We start from the raw sequence: 18,017 nt of genomic DNA, 5'->3' as shown, positions 1-18,017 counted from the left end.
ACAGTCAAGGTGTTGCAGTGAACGCATTGCAACTTAAAGAGAAGAGGGGAACAATTAATCGATCAGGTTATACAGAAAGAAGGACATACAGAACACTGTTATGGTGTCAAGTGATGCAGATAAATAACAGAAATCAAAAAGGGTAAAAGTGTGAGCATAGTAGACCATGGACCTTTTTCCCATTAGATCATTAGATGCTCAAGATGCACATCAATAGACTGCTGCAGTCCTGACAGTTTTGGTCAGTAATGAACAGCTCTTACTGATATGTGCAGGTCCATTTTATCTCCATAATAACTCTGTTTGCGATTGTTATGAAGATAAACTGAAGCAATCTATTCAGTTGTATAAATTTTGCTGCCGATAAATAACAATTCTTTTATTATTAATTGTTTTTTATTTTAGTGCATGTGCTTTACCTTAACACATTAACATCCAGTCGGACATGAGCAGTTTTCACTCTAATAAAATATATGAAGATAAAATAGATGTAAAAATAATGGTTATGTGTGATTTGCATAATTATTTGCATGCTTCTTTGTGTAAAAACGTTAATGGACACAGAAAGCTATATAGCCACACCCTTAGTTCATATGTAAGTGAAGGGACATAGTGAATGATTTTGCTTGTAAATTGATGTTTTCCTGGCATGAAATGGTATTTAAAATTTATTCTTTTTATATATTTTGTGTCAGGTGTGGTCATCCTTCACAGAATGTTTTTGACAGTGAAGGGAAAACCGCATAGTTTCACCTGCCAGAAAAGGTTCTTTTGCAGCCTGAAAACACAAACCTCTTCAGCATATGCCCACACATGTGAACTGGTACGTCAGAGCCACATTGGTGGGTTTTAGGATAGAAATTATGCCAATCCTTTTTGTGCAGGCCTAGCACCCAGTATTAAAACTGTCAACCACCTAAGTGGCGCTTTAGAAAATAGCAGAATCGCAGCACATTAAGAAAATCGTTGGGCTGCAATGTTTTTAGTACTTTTCTAGTAGGATGCTTCCCACTCTTTTTCTCAACCCCGATGTGCTCACTGCATCATCACCACGCTCTATACGCCAACAGTGCATTTCCATGAGGTTGTGCCCAACCAGGCCCAAGTCTGGCATCAAATTGTGTCAGAATGCAGTTACAGTGAGTCTCAAAAGTCTACAACCCTGTTAAAATGATACATTTTGTGTAAGAAAAATATATATATTTCAAACGGTTTTCCTGTATAATTGAACTGTAAGGCAAAAGAAATCTAATCTAATATTTGAATTAATTCTAAAACTTGTTGAGGCACCATTGATTTAATTTCAGCATTCAGGCTTAACTTAAAATCCCTCTTCATCATTGAAACTGTTCATGATTTTATCCACCTAAATAAAATATGTCTAGTTTCATCTAAAAAAAGTTTGTCCCACAGCATGACGCTGCCACTGCTATATTTTATTGGGGGCATGGTGTTTATTTGGTGATTTTGTGGTCAAACATACCTTTCGGAATGATGTCCCAAAAGGTCCAGTCTGGTTTCGTGAGAATGAAACACATTCTTCCACAATCTTTTTGAGAGATTTTAGCCAGGTCTGAATGTTTTTCTTTTTTTTTTTTGGGTGGATGGAATTCTGTTTCTAATCATTGTTTTAGTCCAGAAACATGGAGGATAGCAATAGGAGATTGTTATCACATATAGAACAGAACCAGCATTTGTTGGAAAATTCTCCAGCCCCTTAAGGGTTGCTTTTAGCCTCTTGGCAGCCTCCCTGACCAGTTTCGGTCTTGCTGTTCCATCAGTTGTGGAAAATGTCCATATTTTTAATTTTCCCTGTTGTCCCATATAGGGTTGCACAGTATATAGCCAATTAGTTTTTAAAGTATTCTGAATCAGTATTGCAAGGAACTGCTTGACTGCATTAAATGCATTATATTGCCATAGGTGTTCAATGACTTCTCTAGCCACAGGTGTATAAATCGAGCACCTAGGCAGGCAGACTGTTTCTACAAACATTTGTGAAAGAATGGGTCACTTGCAGGATCTCAATAAATACCAGCGTGGCACTGTGATGGGATGCCAACTGTGCAACAAAGTCCAGTGATGAAATGTAATCGCTAAATATTCCACCATCAACTGTCAGTTGTATTATAAGAAAGTGGAAGCAATTGGGAACCACAAGAACTCAGCCATGAAGTGGTAGGCTATGTAAACTGATGGACAGGGAACAGCAAATGCTGACATGCATAGTTCACAGAGGTCACCAACTTTCTGCAGAGTCAATCACTACAAACTTCATGTGGCCTTCAGATTAGCTGAAGAAGCGTGCATAAGGAGCTTCATGGAATGGGTTTTCTTGGCTGAGCAGCTGCATCAACAATTTGATTCATACTGTGGCATACAGTCATATAGTTTTAAAAGCATAAAATAATTTAAATCATGACTGACTGTAAAGCAATTGCAGTTAAGTATGACTCAGGCTCTCTATGCCAGTGATATATTCAGTGATGTTTGTTGTGTCATTCAGGCAGAAACGTTTTACAAGGCCAAGATGTTTCAATAAAGTTATTAAGAAGCTACATATAAGTTGTTTCATTGTCAAAACAGCAGTTCAGCAGGATGCAACTTTTTTATTAACATTTTTTTTCCAGATGAAAATGATGATTTCGTTTCCTTTCATTAGCTGACAGGCTGCTCACCATCTAAGGTGTGTGTTTGTAGGGAGCTCAAAGCAGAAATACATGAACACAAGTTTGTGTTTAGTTATTCTATGACATAATTGTCATTATTGCCTTCACCATGTCTGTTACCATAACACTACCACCACAAGTCTCACATTTGCACCAGGACTGACTTTGTCACAATTGGTTGAAATTGACTGGATATATTGAAGGTTTGAGGGCTTCACAATAAATCCTAGCTTTGCTTTGGAGCATGAAACACCATCCGTTTTTTTCCATCAGTGTATTAGACACATGAGAGGACTATTCATTGCTGCTTGCTGCGACAGGCTAAAATAATTTAAATCTGCTAGATTCAGAATATGAAACACTTCAAATACTGACTGCTATGTACAAGTGCCCTGACTTGGGCATGGTATTTATTTGTGAGTCAATAGTGTGGATTGGTTGTTTCAGCCAGTGATGAGTGTGATGGTAGCATAGTCATTTTTATTGTAGCCGTGGCAGGCAGCAGGCTTCGAGGCTTATTGCAGTTCATTACCAACAGTGTTACTCAAGAGTGCTTCTAGCCTGATTGTACTCTCTGCATTTGGTAGATAATTCTGCTTCAAATTGTCTATGTTTAGGCAACGTTGCTACATATCACAAGTTCTGTGGCACCACTGTCACCATGCTCCCCCACGCAGCCTATAAAGCCTACATATTAGTTAGGTTGGTAGTTGGTTAACTAACTGCATGTCTGACATGCTAAAACTTCTTAACAATTTCATTAGATATAAAACTAAATGTTTAAAATAAACAACCATCTGTCAACAAAGTCTTAAGAATATTAAGTTCAGTCAGTCTGAATTCCACATTTACGCAGTATTGTAAATTTCTTGTCAATAAAAGCTTCATCGTCTTAGTATCGCATTGGTGCTAAAATCCATGATAAAAAGTCATTAGCTTTCCTTACCCCTGCAATGGTGTCTTAGAAAGGTACGAGCACTGCTCAGGCCTGCTGAGCTAGGTATAAAAGATGGATGTTGAATTAGAGAATTATATCTGCACTGTGAAATTACACTGCACAAAGTTGGTTAAAAAAGCAAGGAAAAGGAGACACTTTTGGCCTTAAGCAGAATTAGTGCACTGCAACTTTTCTGCAGTATGCAATTACTGAACAGCAGGATTAACAATATAGTGTCACTTACAAATTGCTGGCTGTTTTGTTCTAAAGCCTATTTTCCTAATTTCACAATGCTTTAGTGTGGGAAATTCAAATTGAAAAAAAAACACACTCAACATTTGTCCTTCAGTTTTCCCAGGCCAGAATTGTTTGCATTCTTCATTGAAACCAAGGATGCAGTTGTGCTTCAGTCCTCTGGTCCCACAAGAATATTTGTGAGTCTGATTACAGGCACATTGTTTATTATTTAGCATATCAACATTTGTTGGCATGCTCCTTTTTAATATTAACATCCCTATATAGAGGAAATTGGGCAGAACAAGATGTAACACTACATCTTATAATTAAAAAATGAAAACACAGGAAAATAGATTATAGAAATTTGAAGACAACCCTAAAATTGTTTCTTGTAAACAGTTATTTTATTTAAACTATAAATGTAGGGCATGTCCTTTAATAAATCCTTGTAGAACCACCGAGCTGTCAAAGAAAACCTTCATCTCTCGTACAGAGAGCTCTGCGGTTGTTGTCTTGTGCCTCTGCTTTACACCACTGAGTCTGTGCTCTTAACTTGGAGCATCATTTACCAGCAACGTTTTTGAAGAAGAAACTCAACAATTATAGTTGGGTCCTACTTGGAGTAGGACCCAGGTGTAGACAGGATCGAGGGATGAGCATGATGATGATTTATTAATGTTGTGATTATGAATAGGAATATATTATGAATAGGAATATCTTTAAAATTACAGTAATATATAAAAATATTTTATTAAATTATATTTATTTATATTAAATAATATTTAGGTCTGTTAAGGATTGTCATGTGAATACCAGCCCAATAAGGCGGGTGGTATAAGGACAAAATTGAAAGGGATGAGCCAAGCTCTGGCATTATTGAACAGCAAAACTCTGTAAACACACACAGAATGAATTCGCACAATTTCGTAAAATACATTTATTAACAAAAATAAGTCAACTCAAAGTCAAACATATTTCAATCAACAAACTCTTTCCTATGGTAAAACAACCAAACTACCAAGCAAAATGAAAGAATAAGGAAGACAAATGGCTATGTACAATATAAACCAGTGAATCAAAGATGGTTGAAAAGAGTGATGCAACATTACCATGCAATATTATTTATGTTTGAGAACCAAGGATTATCTTGAAGAATCTGGAAATGAAGATAAGTTGGTCTTGGAACCAATTTAGGCAATAATTGGTATACCTTCAAAGAACCATTCACAATGCAAGATCAGATAAAACATTATTTTGATAAAATGACATTTTAAAGAATGTTTTGCTGAATAAAACCAACCTTCTGGTTAATTAATTCTCAATGGTGTTTATTTAGCTGCCTTTATTAAATTAATATTTAAAGAAAAACTATTAAAGAAAAAATTAAATATTATTTTGAATAAGAACCAAACGTTTTGGATAAATGGGTCTTAATGGTGTTTAATTAGTTATGTTAAGTAAAATAATATTTAGGAAAATATTATTTCCTAGATTGGAAATAACAACCTTTCTGGGTAAATGATCTTCAGCTGACTCATAAAGTGGGCAAGCACGTGTTCTGAACCGTTAGCAGTTGGAGCTAACAAAAGAAGCTTATAGATTGTCATCAGAATCAAACACATACCTTTAAAATACCACTAATAAAAGGGTTGAAATGCATAAGTGGGTACGGCGCGTTACGGTGGATTTTCTCTGTTTAAACCCTTTAAATAAAGTTTGTCTTAACTTTAAAAACACAACACAGAACACATCATTAGCTGAGTGCTAGTTTGCTAGCACTTACTGTAGCTGAGTTTATCAACGCAAACAAAGCAAACGTCATTAAACGAACATGATTTAGATCATTTAACTCTAAACTAATCTCTGTTCAAACAGTGATGTCACGGAAGTCCGCTCTTCTTCTGTTTCTGGCTGTGCTGGAAGTAGGTTACTGTGATTTATTTAGAAAATTCCAAAAAAGATCAAACGGGCCTATAAATGTTGTAATCCATGGCTGGACCCAACATTACTAAAGAAATAGCAAAGCTTTTACGGGAGCACTAAAAACCATGAGAAGAAGTACTGGTGGAAACATGCAGGGTATTGGAGACGAAGGAACAGATAGGTAAAAGGATAATAACAGGCATGGAAAGTATAACGGGAGGATGCAGAGAGAAAAAATAAGAACCAGAGAGCCAGTGTGTTCATCAGGGGATAATTTGGAGCAGCTGATGTAGAGGGTAAGTAACCAGACTGAGGGAGGATAATTAATTAACACAGAGGGAGATGGACCAAGACACAAGGAAACACTTAACAGGGGAAAGGACAAATACAAACCTATGGGGATAATCTGGAATACACAGATAACGGAACACAAGAGATAAGTAAGACAACAAAAAAATGTTAATAAAAAAGTTGCATCCTGCTGAACTGCTGTTTTGACAATGAAACAACTTATATGTAGCTTCTTAATAACTTTATTGAAACATCTTGGCCTTGTAAAACGTTTCTGCCTGAATGACACAACAAACATCACTGAATATATCACTGGCATAGAGAGCCTGAGTCATACTTAACTGCAATTGCTTTACAGTCAGTCATGATTTAAATTATTTTATGCTTTTAAATGACACGTGAAAAATGAACTAAATACGACAAGACCTGGAGGTAAGGTGAAAGAGATCTGGAGGCCGGCGACGAAGAAGGTCTGGAGACTGGCAGTGTAGGTGGTCTGGAGGCCGGCCAGGAGACTCAGACAATCTTGTCAGGCGGTTGGCCCGGAGACTGAGAGAACCCACAGAGAGCCTTGTCAAGAGGCCAACCAGGAGACTGGTAAAACCCACGAATAAAACGGCCGCTGCGACTTGCAGAGGAACCTTGGAGAGCATTTCTGGGGAAGCCAGAAGAACCCTCAACAGAGCTCTGTATAGTGGCATGTAAGCCGGAAGTTCCCTTGACGGAGCTCAGAGACAGGAATTTGAGACTGAGGCGAATCTGCCTAGACCCCCTTGTCAGAGAAGTTGGGATCAGGAGCGCGATGCGGGTCCACCTTGACACTGCCCAAGGCTCTAGTGCAGTGGCAGGTTGAGGCTAGGAGCGGGCTCAGGTGGTCTGAGAAGACTAGGAGCAGGCTCTGCTGATCTAAGGAGGCAAGGAGTGGGCTCTGCTGCTCTGAGGAGACATCTTGATAACACCATTGCCTACGGCAGCAAGCAGACAGGTGGTGGAGAAGATTGTAGCGATGACTGAGACATGGAACCATGCTGACCCTGGTTGAAGAAGTGCTGGGCGTCAAGCACAAATTCTGGCTGAAAAGTGGGATGACGATGCAGGCGTCCTTGGCGCTGGGCTGGTGGTATGCGCTGAGGGGACCGAGAGGAGCAGCATTGCCGTAGACTGCTTCCAGGACGAGGGATCACCAACTTTGAGCCCCTGAAAAGCAATCGTGTATGTGAAATACGCAATTCAGATGACTGCTAGCTGACTTTGGCCTTTTGATTGGTCTGATGCCAATCTCTGATCTGTGAATAATAATGGCAATGCACTGCCAATCTGTCATATGTTAGATCATAGATGACTTTAAGCAAGATGACAGATTGGGGTTCAAATGTGGAATTGTGTAGAAATCTCTTCATAATTACACTGGTTAGGACTATATTAGAGTCCTTTTCTCCACTCAGTTTTTTTCATGACTGCATTCAAAATGTTTTCCTAAGGTAATCCCTGAACTTTCTCAAACATTAATAAACCTTAGTAGATTTTTTGTTTAAAATTGGGAGTTTCAAACTGGAACCGAGGTTAAAGCAATTTGTTAAGAACACCTGCTTGTCTTTATGATGCAGCACTTTACATGTGATGGTGTTGGCCCCCACAATTTCAACAACTTTTTTGGACTGTAGACTTATTGTTTCCTAATCGCTCTGCCATGTGTGGGTGGTACAAATGTGGCTCCTCTTTGGTTCCATATGGTTTAGGTCTGAAGAGTTTACTGTTAAACTCTGAAGTTTTTTTCATCATATTTACTTTGAGAATGTGTCTTTGATTTACCCCTTCATCCTTTCCTTCACCCATCTGTTGGAATGCTTGAAAAGCAAATTTGCTCACCGGCTCTTCAAAATGTCAGCTGCACTCGCCAGCTGGCTATAATAACTCAAGTCAGCGTGTATATGTCTGTCTTTGTCAGGCTTAACATTCTTCCATAACATTTGATCATAATTCAGAATCTTGACTGTCTGTGTTTAACAATGTGAAGTGATGAGCTCCACAGGTATGTTTCCTTCACCCAGTAAAGTCTGCAATACCTTTTTCTATTAATTAATCTTTAGGTAAACAGTTAAAAGGTCCTACTACTACTGTAACAATTGGCCCAAAAAACTTGTTTTATTTGGCTTTGTGACTCCTTAGGCTACAGTAGATTTCAGCCTGTATTCATACATTATATTAATCTGCCTCATGTTTCTATTAAGGATGGGCTGTAACGGCTTCAAAAAACTGGTGACACTTTGATATAATCATGTAAATGAAAAGTCAGTGAGTATGCAGCTTGTATAATGGTGTAAATTTGTCCCCTCAAAATAACTTTTAATGTCTAAACCATCAGCACAAAAGTGAGTGCAGCCCTAAGGGAAAATGTCTAAACTGTACCCAGTGTTAATAGTTTGTGGCCACCATTATTTCCCAGCACTGCCTTAACTCTCCTGGGCATGGAGTTCACTAGAGCTTCACAGGTTGTCACTGGAGTCCTCTTTGACTCCTCCATTATGATATCAAGGAACTGGTAGATGTTAAGAGACCTTGCGTTCCTCCACATTCTGTTTGAGAATGACACAGAAACGCTTGGTCAGTCTAGCACCTTTACCCTCAGTTTCTTTAGCAAGGCAGTGGTCGTCTTGAAGGTGTGCTTGGGTCGTTATTATGTTGTATCAATGCCCAGTGTCCCAAGGGAAGGGATCGTGCTCTGCCTCAGTATGTCACAGTATGTCAATTAACTGTAGCTCCCCACAGCTGGGACTGATGCAGCCCCAAACCTTTACACTCACACCACTATGCTTGACTGTAGACAAGACATCCCTGTCTTCGTATTACTCACCTAGTTGCCACCACACATGCTTGACACCATCTGAAGCAGGTAAGATGATCTTGGTCTCATCAGACCACAGGATGTGGTTCCAGTAATCCATGCCCTTAGTCCACTTGTCTTCAGCAAACTGTTTGTGGGCTTTTTTGTGCATCATCTCTAGAAAAGGCTTCTTTCCGTGCTGACAGCCATGTAGACCAATTTGATGCAGTGTGCAACGTATGGTCTGAGAACTGACTGGCTGAGCCCCAAACCCCACCCCAGCTTCAACCTCTGCAGCACTGCTGCCAGCACTCATACGTCTATTTTCAAAAGACAATCTCTGGATATGACTAAGCACCTACTCGCAACTCCTTTGGTCGACCATGGTGAGGCCTGTTTTGAGTAGAACCAGCCCTGTTAAACTGCTGTATGGTCTTGGCCATCGTGCTGCAGCTCAGTCTCAGGGTGTTGGTAGTCTTGTTACAGCCTAGGCCATCTTTATTTAGAGCAACAATTCTACTTTTCAGATCCTCAGATAGGTATTTGCCATGAGGTGCCATTTTGAACTTCCAGTGACCAGTATGAGAGAGTGATAACACAAAGTTTAACACACCTCCTCCCCATTCACACCTGAGACCTTGTAACACTAATGAGTGACATGACACTGGGGAGGGAAATGTAGCAAATGTACACTGTTATGCAAGTTGTACACTGACTCTTTTACATTGTATCAAAGTGTCATATCTTCAGTGTTGTCCCATAAAAAAAGAAATTATAAAATGTGAGGGTGTACTCAGTTTTTGGTGAATATTGGTTAGCAGACAGATTATTTTTTAATCAACTATAACTGTTACTATTGCAGAAGAGAATAATCATAGTGTTTACTTTCTATAGGAGCTTAGAAATTATCAGTATTTTACTATATAAAAAAATAAACTGTCTAAAAGCCTTCCAAACAGCTTATCATCCATGTTTAGATACTTATAAAAAAGTTGTCTCCACTGCTGCTTTGTAAAATGTTGAATCTATTTTACTAAAAAAAAAACACTACTCACTGTATTCTGCTCAGTATTTTTACACATTTTAACTTTTACATTAGTTCAATAGAAAGAAAGCTAAATTCATGAATTTCTTTAGCTTTTCTAGACAGTATCTTACTACCAAAGTGTCACTGAGACCTGTTAATTCAGCAGCAATTCCTCATCGTGAATAAGCATGCGGCTATAGAGGACCGGAAGGACTCCCTTTAAACAAAAAGTAACTACTGTAACTGATTGGAGATTTAAGAAGACAGAACAGACACAGAAAAAAGAAACAGAACATAGAAGCACCAGTCCAGGAGTACTTTACATGTTTAAGAAAAAAGTAAAGAGTTAATGAAGTGGCTCTTTTAGTTGCTATGTCAAGGAGACAAACACAGCTAAATAGATAAGAGCGAATGCTGCTTTTTTTAAGGTAAGGAAAAAAAAACAAAGATGCCCCCTTTACAAAACACTTGAAGGCAGAATTAAAGTGACTTTTTGCCATCTCCGTGTGTTCTGTAAAAGGACTGATACAGCAAGAGGGCAGAAGTCAGCCGGCCTATGTTATATCCCTTACTTGCTCAGTGAGGTTGTCACAGCCCTGCATCTGCTGACTCACATAAGGATAGGCCAGCTTCGGGAGTTGAGGGAGTGATGCGGTGATGACTTTGGGTTTGTGCAACCAGACAACCGCAGCATTTAAAAGCAAAAAAAGACACCAAAAGGTGATGTATAGAAGTTAATTCTGTAGCCTTGCACAGGCAACAGAAAGATTGTTACACTAAGTTTGTCGGCCAACTTTGATTTTAAAATAGTGATATGGGGAGACTTGTGATGCACATTTGATGGGTTGTGCTGATGTCAATTCCACTCCACACACACCCTGTGGTCCAACACTCCCATTGTGATAATTTTTAAAAGCTCACAGCTGTGTGTGATGTTACTGTCTCTAAGTGTGTTTTGTAATAGGTCAGAGGAAGCTCAAAGGCAGTTCGTCATTGCGGGATTATGAAGGAAAGGTTTTGTGAAAGAGGCTATAGAGAGAACATAAAGTTAATGGGAGTAGTAGTTACTAATAATACATTAATGGAGAGTAGTTGGAGAAAATAGCAGAGTGAAGAAAAGGGGTCAGTATCCCCTCCAGCCGCCTAAGCTTACAGCAGCAAAATTATAGAGACAGCTCAGGATGACATAAGTAACTAAATATAACCTTTTAATACCATATAAATGTTAAAATGTGTATTTACAGTGGTGCTCAGTAAAATCCTTTGAATATTAAAACTGGGTTCTGTGGAGGTGTCTTAGGTTTACAAAAGTGACCACAGTGAACAAACTGGGCATTATTTTTCTAACTGCTTTTCAGCAATTACATCAGGTATGGAGGCAGTAGACACGGTAAGAGTCAGGGAGGGGGCAAATTCTTTGTTGCATTCAAAAGCAACCACAGAAAGAGGGCTATTACTCTATGATTTATTCACAACCAGTTACAGTGAGCCCCTCCTAGAACCGCCACCTTAACGTGGTGGAGGGGTTTGAGTGCTCGAATGATCCTAGAGGCTATGTTGTCTGGGGTTTAAATGCCCCTGGTAGGGTCTCCCATGGCAAACAGGCTCTAGGTGCCGGGTCAGACAAAGAGCGATTCAAGAATCCTTCATGAGGACTAGTAGATCGAGACACGTGACGTTGCCCAGTATGGCGGAGCCGGGGTCCCACCCTGGAGCCAAGCCTGGGGTCAGGACTCGCCGGAGACCGCCTGGTGGCTGGGTTGATCCTCACGGGCCCTGCAGGGCCAAGCCCGAACGAGAGACGCGAGGCCATCCCTCAGTGGGCCCACCACCTGCAGGGGGAACTATGAGGGACCGGTGCAAAGAGGATTGGGCAGCGGACGAAGGTAGAGACCTCAGCGGCCCGATCCCCGGATGCTTAGGCTGGCTCTAGGGACGTGGAATGTCACCTCGTTGGGGGGGGAGAAGTCTGAGCTTGTGTGGGAGGTCGAGACATGTCGGGCTCGCCTCCCCGCACAGCGTGGGCTCTGGAGCCCATCTCCTCGAGAGGGGCTCGACTCTCTTCTACTCTGGAGTGGCCCACGGGGAGAGGCGGTGGGCTGGGGTGGGTTCGCTTGTTGCCCCCCAACTCAGCCGTCTCGTGTTGGGGTTTACTCCAGTGGATGAGAGGGTCGCATCCCTGCGCCTTCGGGTTGGGGACGGGTCTCTGATTGTCGTTTCGGCCTACGGGCCAAGTGGTAGTGCGGAGTACCCGGCCTTCTTGGCGTCCCTGTCAGGGGTGCTGGATAGTCCCCTTCCCGGGGACTCCATTATTCTGCTTGGGGACTTCAACGCCCACGTGGGAAACGACAGTGACACCTCGAGAGGCGTGATCGGGAGGAATGGCCTCCCCGATCTGAATCCGAGTGGTGCTTTGTTTTTGGACTTCTGTGCTAGTCATGGATTGTCCATGATGAACACCATGTTCAAACATAAGGGTGTCCATCAGTGCACTTGGCACCAGGACAACCTAGGCAGGAGGTCAATGATCGACTTTGTTGTCGTATCATCAGACCTTCAGCTGCATGTTTTGGACACTCGGGTGAAGAGAGGGGCTGAGCTGTCCATTGATCACCACCTGGTGGTGAGTTGGAGACATAAAGTCCGAGTGGACCATGTTCTTTGCATCTATTGTCGATGCTGCTGCCCGTAGCTGTGGCTGTAAGGTCTGTGTGAGGCCAAGTGTGCCACGGCCCGGGCTGTGGCAGAGGCAGAAAATCGGGGCTGGGAGAGTTTGGTGAGGCCATGGAGAAGGAATACCAGTTGGCCTCGAAGCAATTCTGGCAAACCGTCCGGCGCCTCAGGAGGGGGAAGCAGTGCTTCGCCAACACTGTTTACAGTGGGGGTGGGAGGCTGCTGACCTCGACTGAGGACATTATCGGGTGGTGGAAGGAGTATTTCGAGAATCTCCTCAAACCTGCCATCACGCATTCCCTGGTGGAAACAGAGGCTCGGGACTCGGGGTTGGACTCTTTCATCACCCAGGCTGAAGTCACCGAGGTGTTTAAAAACCTCCATGGTGGCAGGGCTTCGGGAGTGGATGAGATTCGCCCTGAGTACCACAAATCACTGGATGTTGTGGGTCTGTCATGGTTGAAACGCCTCTTCTTCAACATTGCGTGACAGTCGGGGACCGTGCCTCTGGACTGGCAGACTGGGATGGTGGTCCCCCTTCATAAGAAGGGTGACCGGAGGGTATGTTCCAACTACAGGGGGATCACACTCCTCAGCCTCCCTGGTAAGGCCAACGCCAGGGTATTGGAGAGGAGAGTCCGGCCGATAGTCGAACCTCGGATTCAGGAGGAGCAGTGTGGTTTTCGTCCCGCCCATGGAACACTGGACCAGCTCTATACCCTCTACAGGGTACTTGAGGGTTCATGGGAATTTGCACATTTGTTTTGTGAACCTGGAGAAAGCATTTGACTATGTCCCTCATGATGTCCTGTGGGGGGTGCTCCAGGAGTATGGAATCAGGGGCCCTTTATTAGGGGCCATCCGGTCCCTGTACAAGCAGGGCAGGAGTTGGTCCACATTGCCGGCACTAAGTCGGACCTCTTCCCGGTGCATGTTGGACTCCAGCAGGGCTGCCCTTTGTCACCGGTCCTGTTCATAACTTTTATGGACAGGATTTCTAGACGCAGCCAAAGGCCGGAGGGGGTCTAGTTTGGGGAACAGTGGATTTCGTCTCTTCTTTTTGCAGATGACGTGGTCCTGCTGGCCCTCTCTAGCCAAGACCTACAGCATGCATTGTGGCGGTTCGTAGCCGAGTGTGAAGCGGCTGGGATGAAGATCAGCTCCTCTAAGTCAGAGGCCATAGTACTCGACCGGAAAAGTGTGGCTTGTCCTCTTCAGGTTGGAGGGGAGTTCCTCCCTCAAGTGGAGGAGTTCAAGTATCTCGGGGTCTTGTTCACAAGTGAAGGAAGAATGGAGCGGGAGATCGACAGACGGATCGGTGCGGCTGCCGCAGTAATGGGGGCACTGTGCCGGTCCGTTGTGAAGAGAGAGCTGAGCCAGAAAGCGAAGCTCTTGATTTACCGGTCAGTCTACGTTCCTACCCTCACCTATGGCCATGAGCTTTGGGTCATGACCGAAAGAGGAGCTGGAGGAGGTGTCTGGGGAGAGGGACGTCTGGGTCTCTCTGCTGAGTCTGCTGCCCTTGCGACCCAGTCCCGGATAAGCGGAAGACGATGAGTACGAGTACAGTTACAGTGAGCATGAAATGTTTAAAAAATATTCCAATTTAGCTGAAGAAGTTCTCAAATTGGAATCACAATAGTTGTAAAAAAAAAAAAAAAGAAAAAACAAAGTGGATAAGTATGTTTTTTGGACAAAAGGGCGCTTGTTCAACTGAATCCACATTCCATCATAGATATTAACAATTCTACTAAGGGGTATTTTGGTATGTTTTCTTTTTGATCTATATGTCTGCTGACTCACCTACTGCTTATTAGTTTTCCACTAATTAGGCAAATCAAAATATGATATTGTTATTCATTATATTGTTCTCAAAGAATCATATGCCTTTATTTTCCTGCAGTATTAAAAGCATCATGACAACCCTAGCTGCAACTAAACTTCAAAAAACTCCCAGTGGAAGAAAGGCAACACGTTGCGGCCGCAGCCCAGGTTTCTTGAGCAGAAGAGCGAGTGAGCAGGCAAGTGTGTCTCGTCCAGACACCCACACTGCCTGGGCTGGTGTCCAAAGAGATTATAAAGACATTGTTACGCCTTTCTCTGTGCGCCTCTCAGTGCATTATGTTGTTTTTAACACCATTTTAAGATACATCCAAGGCTGAGGTTTTACATGAGCTTTGAAAAGAATCCTTCCCACTCTCCATTACTATATAACAACCAGACTTACGTCAGCACTTCACAAGAGCAGCAACAGATTATTTTAATGTGCCTGCCAATACTGCAGAGTACAGGGCCAGCTAATGTTGAGTTTGGTATTTATTTAATCAGACGGGTTATTTAACTGATAATGGCAGACTTCACATTGCACTGGTCAGACTGTGTTCAAAACATCATTAGGGAATATTTCAGAGATTGAACATGTGAATCATTTCCTTTGACACAATAGCATTTAATCAAGCTGGTCTCTGCTCAATGAGTTTAATCCCTTGAATTACATAACATTTCTGCTGAACTGTAATTACTCAGTCTTCCTGTAGCTAATGATGCCTCATGTAATGCATGAATGCAAACATGAACATGCTGGAAGGGGTTTTTAATGTTTGCTCATTTTCTTTGCAAACGATCCAATGTTACAGCTTTCACACCTGATTCTGCTGCTTTCACTTACCTCCAATATGCACAGAACATGTTGCCATGGTGAAAGGCTGTGGTTTCCCTGGTGTGACATTTTGTTCAAAGACAACATGGGCTCTCCAAACTGTGCTTGTCACAATCTCAGTGAATTTATTTTCTTTATGTCTTGCTCTCTCTGCTGTGCTCAGACTGAAGCCATGTGTCTTCACAGGGGATTGATACACTTCTTTAGAGGCTTACAGAAACTGAAAAACAACACACTGTAATTATTACAAAAACTGAAATGGCTTAAATTACAAAGTGGTGGAACGGCCACTGTAGTTAGCTGGTTTTGGCTTAGTTAAATGGCTTTTAGATGATGTAATGGCATTAGGTACAAAGTCTGGAAAACAAAGCTGGCTTCCATCATGGATTTTTAGATCTAATTTTAGTTGCTGTGTAGCACTTTCCTTTTTTCATCTGTGTAATTTTGTTATTGAGCCAACAGTTGCGTTCCATGTATGGTCATCAGACCGGCCAACTCCTAGAGCATTAATGTTTGTTTTAGTCACAAATTGTGTGTGAAATATGGTCAAGGTTAGGACACTCTGTGGTGTCTACATTTGTACATTCCGTTTTTGTTTGAAGAAATTCTGTTCTCACTCATTGGTTCATAAAAAAATTGTTAACCTAAACCACCTTTCACAAAAGCAGAGGAAAATTCCTTTTTATAAAGCATCAGTGGATTAAAGCAATTGTTGTAGTGTGTTTTGTTCTATGCGCTTGGTGGTTTTCTCTCTCTGCAATGTGCAAGGTGCTGAACGTAATATTTCAGAAGAATAGGGCCGACAAGGTTAGGAATGCAGCTCTTTTCAAAATAGGGCTGTGCAATTTATCAAAATAAACTACTATTTCAATATAAACATTTGCAATATCAATAGTCCACCTTTATTGTTTTCCCCACATCTGAGAGAGTTACAGTGTGGAGAGGCCCCAAAGAAGCGTACCACCCAGACTGTTGCATGCCCAGAGTGAAGCATGGGGATGGATCAGTGATGGTTTGGGCTGCCATATCATGGCATTCTCCTGGCCCAATACTTGTGCTAGATGGCCGCGTCACTGCCAAGGACTACTGAACCATTCTTGAGGACCATGTGCAACCAATGGTTCAAACATTGTATTCTGAAGGAGGTGCCGTGTATCAGGATGACAATGCACCAATACACACAGCAAGACTGGTGAAAGATTGGTTTGATGAACATGAAAGTGAAGTTGAACATCTCCCATGGCCTGCACAGTCACCAGAGCTAAATATTATTGAGCCACTTTGGGGTGTTTTGGAGGAGCGAGTCAGGAAACGTTTTCCTCCACCAGTATCACGTAGTGACCTGGCCACTATCCTGCAAGAAGAATGGCTTAAAATCCCTCTGACCACTGTGCAGGACTTGTATATGTCATTCCCAAGACAAATTGACACTGCATTGGCCGCAAAAGGAGGCCCTACACCATACTAATAAATTATTGTGGTCTAAAACCAGGTGTTTCAGTTTCATTGTCCAACCCCTGTAGATCAGCCTGGAGTGTGTTTTTCCACCAAGTATTCAATGAGAATATTTCGTTCATTCAGATCTAGGATGTGTTATTTGAGTATTCCCTTCATTTTTTTGAGCAGTGTACATATAAAATGTGAAAACACAAAAGATGTCTAAGATGTGCACATCATTTAAAGCTTTTAAGCTTGTTTAACTCCTTGGTTTGTATTCTGTTTCCCCCTAGGTCTGTGTAGGAGGTGTGAAAGGTGACCTGCTGTAAGTCTACAAGAAGTCAGGTTTGTACACTAAACAAATATTCCTCTGTGAATTTTCTTCTCCCTCAAAAATGCTTTATGAAATCACTACTGAATGAGCTAAAAATGTGTGGGGCAGTAGTAGAGTGGCACAACGGTTTATTTCCTTACCAACGGTGTGAGGATCTGCAAACAAGACGCATTAAGTTGGTAAATATCTTTAACAACGTATCTGAAATTATGTTCTTTTCAGTAGAACAATATCTATATCTCTACAAAATAACATACCAAACATTTTATTGAGTGGCTTTCTTAACAGGGCTGCACGGTCTAGTTGTTGTTAGCACTGTTGTCGTGCAGCAAGAAGGTCCTGAGTTTGATGCCTGGGGTCTTTCTGCCTGGAGTTGGCATGTTATCTCCATGTATGCGTTCGTGTCTAGTAGTGTGGCTTCTTCCCACAGTCCAAAAACTCCTCTTGCTGTCTAATGCCAGGTGTAAATGGGATCCAAGACTCAGGGTCAGTAAGCGGGACGTCAACACTGTTATACTATTTTAAAGTGGAGACAGTTCAGTTTCTGTATTTGAAGCTAACATTAGATGAACAGTTGGCACAATGAGCTCAGCTGAAGGACACATTGACTCTGTTTTTAAGTTTATCTTTTTACTAATTCTTATTCTGACTGGAATAAAAACTGAGGTAAGAGATGGACAATCCCCTCAACTTCAAGATGAAGGTGCTCCACATCATGGTCCACCTGATTCCTGCATACAGGCAGAAACTAAAGCTCTGCAAACCTGTTGTGAGGACGACAAGGAAGTGGAGCAGTGAGGCTGTGGAGAATCTCCAGGCGTGTTTAGGCTGTACAGACTGGGATGTGTTCAGGACTACTACCAACAGTCTGGACGAGTACACAGAGGCTGTGACTTCCTACATCAGCTTCTGTGAGGACAGCTGTGTACCATCATGCACCAGGGTGAGTTACAACAACGACAAACCCTGGTTCACAGCTAAACTCAGAAGGTTAAGACTGGATAAG

The 18,017-nt window shown here is 42.0% G+C and overlaps 1 protein-coding gene across 3 annotated transcripts in view; it reads left to right on the top strand.

Moving 5' to 3' along the window:
* LOC124865545 (neurocalcin-delta A) overlaps positions 1–18,017 on the top strand; it is a 109,999-nt gene that overhangs the window by 10,549 nt on the left and 81,433 nt on the right. For 2 of the 3 annotated variants that reach the window (XM_047360722.1, XM_047360721.1), the window contains exon 2: positions 16,971–17,022. The gene's annotated coding sequence lies outside the window, so the exon portion shown is untranslated. Of the gene's footprint in view, positions 1–14,484; positions 14,603–16,970; positions 17,023–18,017 lie in introns of all 3 variants that reach the window. The other variant, XM_047360723.1, reaches the window with a different exon arrangement.

This window comes from Girardinichthys multiradiatus, chromosome 3, assembly GCF_021462225.1.
Source record: "Girardinichthys multiradiatus isolate DD_20200921_A chromosome 3, DD_fGirMul_XY1, whole genome shotgun sequence".
NCBI lineage: Eukaryota > Metazoa > Chordata > Actinopteri > Cyprinodontiformes > Goodeidae > Girardinichthys > Girardinichthys multiradiatus.
The sequence above is the reverse complement of the archived record's forward strand: the minus strand, read 5'-3'. Positions and strand labels throughout refer to the sequence as shown.